The 7,658-nt window shown below is 42.2% G+C and overlaps 1 non-coding gene across 1 annotated transcript; it reads right to left on the reverse strand.

Moving 5' to 3' along the window:
* Window positions 1–2,093: 2,093 nt before the first annotated feature.
* LOC141694147 (small nucleolar RNA R71) lies at window positions 2,094–2,200 on the reverse strand. The gene has a single exon (XR_012563474.1). It is a non-coding gene; the product is annotated as a small nucleolar RNA R71 (small nucleolar RNA).
* Between the last annotated feature and the right edge of the window lie 5,458 nt (window positions 2,201–7,658).

Genomic DNA, 7,658 nt, shown 5'->3' on the forward strand with positions numbered 1-7,658 from the left:
TGCGAGCCGGCTACTAGCCATTTGACGCCTAGCCATAACTAGCAACAACTTCCATATTATTTTTTCTCCAATTTTTTTTCTTTTTCATGCCTTTATCACTAAGAACCTATAATCGAATTCTAAGCATAATAAGTAGATTGACCTTGAAAACAACCAAATCATAACAACAATCTAGCCCTTACGCATTCTCTAAGACTTAGTGGACTTACAATTGTTTCTAGCATGCATATCAACCTACACGACTTAATATCACTTTAATGCTATCACTACACTCGCATCAATATCACAATTCCGTCGATAAATCATTGCAAAAGGGATCATGGTAAATGCATGAGCTACATGACATTCATAACAAAAAACTATATGGCATAAATTATGCAACTATATGAACTAAACTATCATGAATATGCAACTATATGACACACACACAATATTCCTTAACTACCACCCCCAAACTTAAAATCTTCACTGTCCTCAGTGAAAGTAGTAGAAAGGAACACAGGGTATACCTACTCGGAGTCATCATCATCATCACCCTCAGTGGGTGGAGTATCAGGCGGCGGGTATGCAGAGTCCTCACCAAAAACTGGCCACTGGATATCAGCTCCAAGGCCCCGAAAAGCAGTCCCTAACGCAAGGGTGAGCTCCTGAGCAAACCTGCTCTGCTTCTCATACATGGCATCCATCCGCCATGAAAGCCTCCTATACTGGGCATCAACCATCCCAGCACCCTCCTGAGCTCTCGAAAAACCAGCCTCATCACGCCCTGGCCTAGCCATAGTAGCACCTCGTGTTGGACGCCCTCTTGGAAGACGATAACCCAACCCATGCTCCTCAGGCTCACCACCGGTCCACTCCTGCATCCCATTCAGAGTGCCAGAATCAATCGGAGCTGCCGGCAACTGCAACTGCTCATGAGCCGACCAGTTCACTCCCACTGCTTGGCATAGCTTCGTAACCGTGGATGCATAAGGGATGTTCATATGCTTCGCTCCCCTCAAAAACTTCAGAACTCCTTGGTAGATAAACACACCAAGATCCACATAGTACTCATTCAGAATTCCCCACAACAACTGTGCTCTCTCAACTGTGACCTCGTGTGCATGCGAAGAAGGCAAAATATTAGCACAAATAAATGCATTCCATGCACGGGCATACCTGTTCATGGCGATCGCCGGAAAGTGACGATACTCATTAGTGCCGGTCCTGAAGGTCCAAACTGTGCCCGGTCGACAGAGAGTCGCACAAATCAAATCCAAGTCAAAATCCTCAGCAGTCTTTTCATTCCAGTTCTCCTCCTCGGGCTTCCTCTCTCGCTGTCCAATCACACGGCGAATCGCCGCAGGATGATAATCAACCGTCAGCCCTCGGACCACAGAAAACCCATTCTTTTCGGCCTTCGCGTTCACGTAGAACTCGCGAACAACGCTCATTGGCGCCGCTGCCGGGGACTCGGCGTATTTGTTTAGTCTATGTACTTACCATCATTGGTCATTAGGACTCAGTGATTAGGACGTAGTAGTTACTTATTTTTTCCGGTTTTGTTTCAGGTACTTTAGCAAGCGTTTATGCAAACTCGTTCTCGTGCTCGCAAGAGGACTTTAGATACAGCTGAGGAGACAGACGAAGTTCTTGATATTCCGGAGAAGTTAGATTTTGAGGATTCGAATTCAGGAACTGAGCAGAAAGAACCAGTAAACATGGGAGATCGTATTGTTCAAGCTGATCCAGCTCTTATGGATTTTTCTCGGCCTAAAATTGATGACATTCAGTCAAGCATCCTTCATCCGGCTATTCAAGCTAACACCTTTGAAATCAAGCCGGGAACTATTCAGATGGTGCAGAATTCTGTTTCTTTTGGAGGAGCGGCAACTGAAGACCCCAACATGCACATAAGGAATTTTGTCGAGATCTGCAACACTTTTAAGTATAATGGCGTGACTGATGAGGCTATCAAGTTGAGGCTTTTCCCATTCTCACTGAGGGACAAGGCTAAAGACTGGTTACATTCTGAACCAGCTGGGTCCATCACTACGTGGCAAGATCTTGCGCAAAAGTTTCTGGTAAAGTTTTATCTGATGGCAAAGACTGCTGCTATGAGGAGTGCTCTTACTCAGTTTGCGCAGCAACCTACAGAATCTATGTGCGAGGCTTGGGAACGCTACAAGGAAATGTTGAGAAAATGTCCACATCATGGAATGCCGGATTGGATGGTGATCACTGGATTCTATAATGGTTTGGGGGCCCAATCTCGGCCCATGCTCGATGCAGCAGCTGGAGGCGCCTTATGGGCTAAAAGCTATACTGAGGCGTATAATCTTATAGAGACGATGGCTGCAAATGAGCATCAAAACCCAACTCAGAGGATGACGTCAGGAAAGGTAGCAGGTATTCTGGAAGTTGATGCAGCCACCGCTATTGCAGCCCAGCTCCAAGCGCTATCAATGAAGGTTGATTCTCTGGCTACATATGGAGTTAATCAAATAGCTATGGTTTGTGAGCTTTGTGCAGGTTCTCATGCTACGGATCAGTGTTCTCTTGTCAATGAATCTGTTCAGTATGTGAATAATTATCAGCGACAACAGCAGCTTGTGCCAGCGACCTATCATCCTAACAACAGAAATCATCCAAATTTCAGCTGGGGGAATAATCAGAATGCTATTCAGCCACCATATCAGCAAGGAGTGAGTAAACAGTTTAACCCACCTGGATTCCAGCAACCACAGCAGTATGCTACAAGGCAATCATATCCTCAACAGGGAAGTATAGCTGCATCTACTAGTGCTGATTTTGAGGAACTTAAGCTGTTGTGCAAGAGTCAGGCGGTTTCTATCAAGACCTTGGAAAATCAAATCGGTCAATTAGCCAATGCAATGCTCAATCGTCAACCTGGCACTCTTCCCAGTGACACGGAAGTACCAGGCAGGAAGGAAGCTAAAGAGAAAGTCAAGGCTATTACCTTAAGGTCTGGAAAAGTGGCTGATGCTGAAAAGGCAAAAGAAGGAGAAGCTGAAATTAGAGATGAAGAATCTAAGCAAAAGGAGAAAGCGGCGGAACCAAGGAAGACTATTGTTGAACACACTCTGCCTGAGGCTAATACAGGGGAGAAACAGCTCTATCCTCCACCACCTTTTCCTAAGAGATTGCAGCAACAAAAGCTGGATAGACAGTTCGGGAAGTTTCTGGAGGTGTTCAAGAAACTTCACATCAATATACCTTTCGCTGAGGCTCTGGAACAAATGCCTAGTTATGCGAAGTTTATGAAGACTATTCTTTCAAGGAAGGTGAAACTGGATGACCTTGAAACCGTTGCTCTCATGGAAGAATGCAGCGCTGTTCTGCAGCAAAAGTTACCACCAAAACTGAAAGATCCAGGAAGCTTCACCATTCCTTGCACCATTGGCAATCTGACTTTTGACAAGTGCCTTTGTGATTTGGGAGCAAGCATTAATCTGATGCCGTTGTCGATCTTTAAAAAGCTGGATCTGCCTGATCCAAAACCCACATACATGTCGCTACAATTGGCTGATCGTTCCATTACTTACCCAAGGGGCATAGTTGAGGATGTGCTCGTCAAGGTGGATAAGCTCTTCTTTCCTGTAGATTTTGTTATTCTGGATTTTGAGGAAGATAAGAAGATTCCCATAATCTTGGGAAGGCCTTTCTTGGCTACTGGCCGTACCTTGATAGATGTGCAAAAAGGTGAACTTACTATGCGGGTCCAAGATCAGGATGTGACCTTCAACGTATTCAAGGCAATGAAATTCCCTACAGAAGATGAGGAGTGCTTAAAATTGGATGTGATTGATTCTGCGGTTACTTCGGAACTCGATCACATGCTAATGTCTGATGCATTGGAAAAGGCCTTAGTGGGGGATTTTGACAGCGACGATGAAGATGGCAACGAGTAATTACAATATCTGAACGCTTCTCCCTGGAAGCGAAAGCTGGACATACCATTTGAATCTCTTGGTACTTCTAACCTTAAGAATGCTGAAGGGAAGCTCAAACCATCAATAGAGGAAGCACCTACCTTGGGGCTCAAGCCATTACCTGAACACATAAGGTATGCTTTTTTAGGTGATTCATCTACGTTACCTGTTATTATTTCATCTGACCTTTCAGGTAGTGAGGAAGACAAGCTCTTAAGGATTTTGAGAGAATTCAAATCGGCTATAGGATGGACCATAGCAGACATCAAGGGGATAAGTCCTTCATATTGTATGCATAAAATTCTACTAGAGGAAGGTAGTAAGCCAACTGTGGAACAACAGCGAAGACTGAATCCCATCATGAATGAGGTGGTGAAGAAAGAAATTCTGAAATGGCTGGATGCAGGCATCATTTATCCTATTTCTGACAGCTCATGGGTGAGCCCAGTACAATGTGTACCTAAGAAAGGAGGTATCACTGTGGTCGCAAATGAAAAGAATAAGCTCATCCCTACTCGAACAGTTACAGGATGGAGAGTATGCATGGATTATAGAAAATTGAACAAAGCCACAAGGAAGGATCACTTCCCTCTTCCATTTATTGATCAGATGCTTGACAGATTGGCAGGTCATGAGTATTTTTGTCTTCTGGATGGTTATTCTGGGTATAATCAGATTTGTATTGCACCAGAGGATCAGGAAAAGACTACCTTAACTTGTCCATTTGGCACGTTTGCTTTTCGCAGAGTTTCATTTGGGTTATGTGGCGCCCCGGCCACTTTTCAGAGATGTATGATGGCTATATTCTCTGACATGATTGGAAATAACGTCGAAGTGTTCATGGACGACTTCTCCGTCTTTGGACATTCATATGATGAATGTTTGAATAATCTGCGCGCCGTACTCAAAAGATGCGTGGAAACTAATTTGGTGCTCAATTGGGAGAAATGTCATTTTATGGTGCGTGAAGGCATTATCCTTGGGCATAAGGTCTCTAGCAAGGGTCTGGAGGTGGACAAGGCCAAGGTGGGAGTCATTGAAAATCTTCCCCCACCTAATTCTGTGAAAGGAATCCGTAGTTTTCTTGGTCATGCGGGTTTTTATCGGCGATTTATCAAGGACTTTTCAAAGATATCTAAGCCATTGTGCAATTTGCTTGAGAAAGATGTGCTTTTCAAATTTGATGATGAACGTTTGGCAGTATTCGAGACTCTCAAGAAGAGTTTGATCACTGCACCAGTTATTACAGCACCAGATTGGACAGAACCGTTTGAGATGATGTGTGATGCGAGTGATTATGTGGTAGGTGCAGTTCTGGGACAGCGCAAGAAAAACCTCTTCCATGTGGTCTACTATGCGAGTAAGACTTTAAATGGTGCCCAATTGAACTACACCACTACTGAGAAGGAGCTATTGGCTATAGTCTTTGGTTTTGAGAAATTTTGATCTTATCTACTTGGTACGAAAGTAACAGTATTCACTGATCATGCGGCTATTCGCTATCTGGTTTCCAAGAAGGATTCGAAGTTGAGACTCATTCGTTGGGTGCTTTTACTTCAGGAATTTGAATTAGAGATCAAAGATATAAAAGGTACTGAGAATCAAGTAGCTGACCATCTCTCTAGGTTGGAGAATCCCGATTCTACTTCACAAGATAGGACGTTAATCAATGAATCTTTTCCGGATGAGCAGTTGTTTGCAATTCAGGAGGAAGAACCATGGTTTGCAGATATTGTAAACTATCTCGTCAGCAATATAATGCCTCCTAATTTGACATCCGCTCAAAAGAAGAAGTTTCTGCATGAGGTGAAGTGGTATATGTGGGATGAACCATATTTGTTTAGACAGGGAGCTGACCAGATCATCAGGAGATGTATCCCGTTCTGTGAGATGGAGGGGATATTACGAGACTGCCATTCCACGGTTTATGGTGGACACTATGGTGGTGAGAAGATGGCAGCTCGTATTCTGCAAGCAGGTTTTTTTTGGCCTACTTTGTTCAAGGATGCTCATCAGTTTGTTTTAAGGTGTGATCGTTGCCAAAGAGTGGGAAATTTGTCAAGGAAGGATGAGATGCCATTAAATGTGATGCTTGAAGTCGAGGTCTTTGATGTGTGGGGAATCGATTTCATGGGGCCTTTTATCTCGTCTTGCAATAATCAGTACATCTTGCTGGCAGTCGATTATGTCTCAAAATGGGTCGAAGTTAAAGCTTTACCGACAAATGATGCAAAGGCAGTGCTAAATTTTCTTCATAAGCAAATTTTCACAAGGTTTGGAACACCTCGGGTAATCATAAGTGATGAAGGATCGCATTTTTGTAACCGTAAGTTCACTTCTATGATGCAGCGTTATAATGTGAATCATCGAGTAGCTACTGCCTATCATCCGCAAATAAATGGTCAAGCGGAAGTGTCTAACAGAGAGATAAAGCGCATTCTAGAGAAGGTTGTTTGTTCCAAAAACTTGTTAGGGCTAAAATACGCACTAATATTCACGCAAGTATACGCTTTCGCAAGTAATATAGAATATTTTCTAGTTCGTTCCCACAGAGACTCAGACTAAATTATTGTCTAATTAAACTCACTCACCAATGTATGATTACTTCTCAATGTTAAGATACTAACACTTAAAATTGTTGATTAAATATATACTATAATTAACTACTTAATTAATCACTTAACTAACACTTCAATTTATCAATAATAAAACACTCATGAGATCACAACTTCATTATTACTTCCTTCTATAGCCATTGTTATTACCTTTAGCATGTGACAGTGATGATATTAATCGAATAACACGAAACTGATAAAAGCCAACTTTCATTGTACTAATACCATTCTACCAAGCATCCACAATTAAGATAGAAGTTGAATAGTCATCAATTATGTTGAGTTCCTATATGTCTACAGAAATTGACAACACAACGATTTAAGCACAAATTATTCCTTTCGATTACATAGGGCAAATAAAACTGTTAGAGTTACCCACTAATCATGCACAACGTACATGAACCTATGCTAGCATGGCAAGTTCTAAATCTCAAGATCCACCGTCGCTTCTCAAGAGATTAACACCCTATCTTATATGTTCGCGACGCACATAAGACGAATACGCATAACCAATACTAGATATCATACAATCATCACACACTAAAGTATTAAACAATTAACTAAAGAATTCCATAATAAATCCGTTGCAACCCCATGATCACGATTAGCCCATAATAGCACTTATCATCATCATGGGTTCATATGAAATCATGATAAACAAACACAAGAAAATAATAACTAAACTAATTATATTAAAACAGAGTACGTCACAAGAGTAAATAAGTTCAAAGCAAGAAAACTAGCATCCAACGTTACAACGAAACAAGAATCACAAGAAGATATGCTTCCTCTTCGTTGCGGTGTGCTAAATCGGTCTTCTTCCTTATCTCCTTCGCTCCTTGCGTAAAAACACAATCTTCTTCAATCCACACTTGTGAAAATGTCTCAAATCTACTTATATAATAGTCCCATAAAACTCAGATTACATAGAAGTGGAAACCAAACAAAAGTAGAAGTCCAGAAACATTATATCTTTTTTCCCGACCCTGCGCGGCCGCTCAGCAATGCTGAGCGGGCGCTCAGACCTCTACTGGAAAAAAAATCTGATTTTGCTCCGTTTCTTCACCGTAATCTGCCCGTTTCTTTCCTCTCGCAATGGTGAACACATGCC

Source organism: Apium graveolens, chromosome 10 (assembly GCF_009905375.1).
Source record: "Apium graveolens cultivar Ventura chromosome 10, ASM990537v1, whole genome shotgun sequence".
Lineage (NCBI taxonomy): Eukaryota > Viridiplantae > Streptophyta > Magnoliopsida > Apiales > Apiaceae > Apium > Apium graveolens.